Source organism: Callorhinus ursinus, unplaced genomic scaffold, assembly GCF_003265705.2.
Source record: "Callorhinus ursinus isolate GAN/ISIS: 27379988/994484 unplaced genomic scaffold, GSC_fseal_2.0 scaffold5, whole genome shotgun sequence".
Classification (NCBI taxonomy): Eukaryota; Metazoa; Chordata; class Mammalia; order Carnivora; family Otariidae; genus Callorhinus; species Callorhinus ursinus.
The window spans coordinates 32,059,728-32,064,795 of NW_027397067.1; the positions used below are offsets into that span (position 1 = coordinate 32,059,728).

The window sequence follows — 5,068 nt, forward strand, 5'->3', positions numbered from 1 at the left end:
ATCTTAGACCATTTTATCAAAACCATGCAAGATATTTTGACAGAAGAAATATTTTTGGCAAGCAGTCTTGATTGTTCAATAGGGAAAGTTAAGAGGGCATAAGTTTCTATTTTAATAAAGTGTCAGTGGAAATAAAATAGATATAGTAAATATAACAGGTATTTCAGATTTCAAATAAAATTGTTAATTATTTTATTAATTACTCTACGCTTCGTTTGTAAAAAGTCGAACTGTAAAAGTTATTGAGTACAACAACCCCAGGAAAAGCTGATGAACAGATGATAGAAGTAGAGAAAAAAGTTTAAAGTATGAAAGATGAGGACAGTTTGACTTAGGTCAATAAAAGGGTTTTCATGACAAAAATGAATGGCCATTTTAATGATACTGGTGGAGGAATAAAGTGGGGGAGGGTAGGTACACAGAAATGAAGAGATGTAAATCATTGGATTAAAGAAAAAGCTGCAAGTAATATGCTAAAAAATGTTGTCAGTGAATTTTTTCTATTTAAGGCAATTTATGGAAAAGAAAAAAAATTGAAAAAATTAAAAAAAAATCCCTCAAAGAGACAAAAAAAGAAAAAGTGGTATAAAACACCACTGAAGAGAAGGGTATGTAGGAACACCACATTCTTCTATGCACAAAGTGCACCAAAATTCCTACAAGCTTTTTTTTTTTAACGAAATCACATATAGTAAGACTGAGGAAAGCCTACTTTTTAAAAAAAAAATTAGATTGCATATAAGATTGAAGGAAGAAGAAAATCATAACTTCATGCCAAAAAAGTATAGTAAGTTTATTTGTGAGATTTTTCTACCCTCTCCACACATAGCATGTTAAAAAAATTGCAAGAATAAGCAAATTCAAAGACATGTACTCTGCTGAAAGCTAGATAAATAACTCTAATGAAACAGAAGTAGAATATTATTTGAGTTTGAAGTTACATGATTGCTGGGCTCTGGGCCTAGAATCTAGCAGAGATACTTAAGCTATTTCATTCTGTTAGATAACAGGAATTGAATGTTCTGCATGAAGTATGCAAATAGAACCAGAAAAACTTTGTGAAACGTGGGGCATAGAATGAGTCTCCCACATCCATAGAAGTGAGAATGAGAAAAACACTGGCATTGACCTGTGTCTGGATGCTCTGATGTGAGAGGACTAGGGAAAGTGGACACATTCTCTAATGGAAACATGAGTCAAATTTCCCACTGACATTTGGTCTGCTTCCCTCCCCCCCTCCCTCCCTCCCTCCCTCCCTCCCTCCCTCCCTTCCTTCCTTCCTTCCTTCCTTCCTTCCTTCCTTCCTTCCTTCCTTTTTCTTTCTTTTCCTAAATCAGATATATTAACAAGGTACACACACATACTTCACCCATAAAATACCTTCTTTGGGACTATTTCTTATGGAAGAATAGAAGATAAGTCAGCAATTTCCTCTCTGTGTAAGTTTAAAAGAAGCAGAAAAAGAGAGAGGAAAGGGTATGGGGAGACAGAGAATCCACTCCAGACTGCTACAGCCAAGAACACAGGGTTCCCTTTCCCCCCAGTTCTCAATTGTCCTGCCTGTACCTGAGGCTAAATCCCAGAGAGTACAACTGAGAAGTGGGGCTCAATTCTTCTGTCCAGTCTCCACTCAGGGAATTAAGATCCTATCTTTCACCACTAGGTATTTCCCTATTATGAATACTGGGGCCCTGATTGCCTTTGGCCTACCTCATGAGACAGTGATTCTATACCAAAAGAGGCAAGCCCAGAGGCTTCCCATAGCCCATCAAGTGCTTAGCTCCTAGAATGTGGGTGCCACTCACTGAGAAGTTTGTCACTGTACCCACCCCAAGCTCCAGAGCCTTGGTGAGGGCAGGGGTAGGGGAAAAGAAGGAGACCATGAAATACATAGTTGGAAATCCCTTTCAAAGGCACTGTCTTCCAGCTTTGCACAGTGGCAGTATCGTAGCCAATGAGGTTTATCCGAGGAGTGATTATTGCTGATTCAAAGGCACTGTCTTTTTCTGCAACAGAGTTTGGGGAATTTGCAGGCTAAGTAGAGGTTGTGGTGGTGAAATGCAATTGGGAGGGCGTTTTAAGATGTAGGCTAAAGTATCAACTTACTACTATACAGGAAAGTGACTGACTGGGAGTGGGACATTGGGGAAGAACCCGACTGGGGTCAGAACAAATATCCAACACTGACCATAGAAACCATTCCATCAAAAGAACCACAGTTTGATAGGTTAGTTGGCAGAAAATCTATGCCACAGGGCATTATTGAAACAATTGCACAATAACCTGGAAATTAGTGGAGTTTAACAGATGGGTGTGGTCAGGGAAAGAGAGGAAGGGAGCCCCACTTAACCACTGTTATCTCAAGGTGATTGTGGGTATACCCAAAATGGTGCACCCCTGAGGACCATATTTAGATTACCTCTGTGTGAAGGGAAAGAGATGTTGTTAAAATAATTCAGTGAGTCACTAAAATAATAAAGAAGAAAATATCAATAACAAGACTCAGAGGAATAGGGTACCAGTACCCAGAGTTGCTAAAATATATTATCTAAAACGTCTAGTTTCTAACAAAAAATTATGAGGCACGCTGGGAAAAAAAGCAGGCAACAGAAACTTCTTACAAGAGTGACTAGTTTTACCACAAAACAAAACAAAACAAAACAACAACAACAAAAAACCCAACACTTCAAAATGGCCATTCTAAACAGTTTACGGAATTAAAGGAAACTGTGAATTAATAAATAAATGAAAGTATGTTGACAATGTCACATCAAATAGAGAATATCAATAAACAGAAGTCATAAAATAGAACATGAGAGGGGTGCCTGGGTGGCTCAATCAGTTAAGCGTCTGACTCTTGATTTCTGCTCAGGTCATGATATCAAGGTCCTGAGATGGAGCCCCATGCTGGTGCAATCTGCTTGAGATTCTCTCTCTTCCATTCCCTTTGCCCTTCCCCACCCTCCCCCGCAAAAAAAAGAACACAGGAAATTCTGGAGTTGAAAAGGAAAAAAGTGAAAAAGTATTTCACTAGGGGTGTTCATAAGTAGATACAAGCTGACAGAAAAAGAAAATAAGTGAACTGAGAATAGATGGATAGAGAGCATGCAAGCCAAAAAAAGAGGGAAATAAGAATGAAAATAATTGAGAAGAGCCTCAGGAAAATTTGGGATACTGATTATCATATTGAAATACATGTAATGGCAGTATCAGAAAGAGAGGAGAGAAGGGAGAAGAAAAAAATATAGAAAAAATTACTGCTAAAAACCACCCAAATGTATTGAAAAATAATTTATACATCCAGGAAGCTCAACACATTCAAAGGAGGATAAGCTCAAAGAGATCCGCCTAAATGAAGACAAAATAGAAACTTTCTCAGATAAACAAAAGCTGAGAAAGTCTGTTACTAGCAGACTTGTCTTACAAGAAATATGAAAGGAAGTTCATCAGGCTGAAAACATTTGGCACCAGACAGTAATTCAAATACACACACTCACAGAACGAGTGCCAATAAACATAATTATGTAGATAATTACAAAAGACAGCACGATTCCATGTTTCTCCACCTTTGTTCACTTGATTAATTTTAAAAAACCCAATTGAATAAAGCAAATTTATTCAATGAATAAAATTGAATAGGTTTATAAAAGTGTGGTTGACTGAGTAATGGCCCCTTGCCCAAGATGTCCACAACTTGATCCCTGGAACCTATGAATATGTGCTTTCTTCTACCTGAACAGTATGACAAAGATGGCATAAGGATAACACAAATCAGTGGAAAATCATGGATTATTCTGTGGGTGACACTCAGATAATAGACTATGCAAACGCAAAATTAGATCAGATTATGACCTCATTCCGTAACCAAAAATACACAGAAGTGATCATTAAAACATCTTATGTATCTCTAACCCATAACTCCTTTCTCTACATTTCTCTCTTTTCCAGCAGGTTTCTAAAAGAGACATATCCAAAGTCCTTCACAAAGACAACAAAATCTGTTATGTCTAGGGCATCTGGTGCTAACAGTAAACCAAATTTCTGAGGTTCTTGTTCACTTTCTCACTATTCCAGATACAGAAAAGCAGCTGTATTGGGGGAAGCATGTCTAAAAGATTCTGAGACAACATTTGACCGAAGCCATCTTTTGGAGAATTTTCTACCTGTACAAGTATGACAATTTTCTATTTGTACAACATTTGCAGAGGTCTTCAATTTTGTATTCCTACCAAACTTAGGGTTCATGGAAATGGATAGAAAGGCTGTGATTCATAATTAAAGGGGTTATGTTGGATGACAGAAGCACAACGCCAAAAAATCTGAACCTTCTGGATAAATGCGTTTCATCTAACCAGATGTAATTTAACAGGGACAAATGTTACATTCTGTTCTTAAGGCTTAATGATTTAAAGGCAGAAAAGCAGTCTGAGGAGAGTACAAAATATTAAGCTTTTATGTTGAACTTAGAAATATATGAGTCAGTAATATAATATGATCTTAGGTGATTCAAAAGTTAATGTGATCTTGTTTCATTAAAAGACAATGTATAGTCTAGAAGGAGTGAACTTTAAAGCTTATTCTACTCTTCTCTGGAAAGGGGATTTCTGAATACAATGGCTGCAGAAATACATTTGTTTTTAAGAGGCAAATTTTTAAAGAAAAATAATGTTTGAGTTAGCAGAATGTTGAGAGATAAAAAGCCATTGACTCAAAATATTTACCACCATGTTCCAAGTGTAACACTAGGCAATGTACCAAGGAGGGAAACTATGAAAGGAATTGAGTGTGATATATTTTGTTATTGATCCCAGTTATTTTTTTTTTTGCCTCTCTCTGTGAAATGATTGTACTTCCTTTTCCCCTTACTCCAGGATTGGCCATTTGGCTCTGAAAGTGACTTGTGCCAATGACAAGTACTACCCCTGAGCAGAAAATCCATGTGTGTTTCCTAAAATGTCTTTTTTTTTTTTCTTACAGCCATACTGTCCCTGAAGAATCTGGTCTTTTAATGAAGAGCCTGTGTATCAGAGCCCCTGCTACCCTGCAGCCACACTAACTGGTATCGTGT

The 5,068-nt window shown here is 37.3% G+C and overlaps 1 pseudogene; it reads left to right on the forward strand.

Annotated features, from left to right (window-relative positions):
- The first annotated feature begins 1,925 nt into the window (after positions 1–1,925).
- Positions 1,926–1,993, forward strand: LOC141372881 (U4 spliceosomal RNA; annotated as a pseudogene).
- The last annotated feature ends 3,075 nt before the right edge of the window (positions 1,994–5,068 follow it).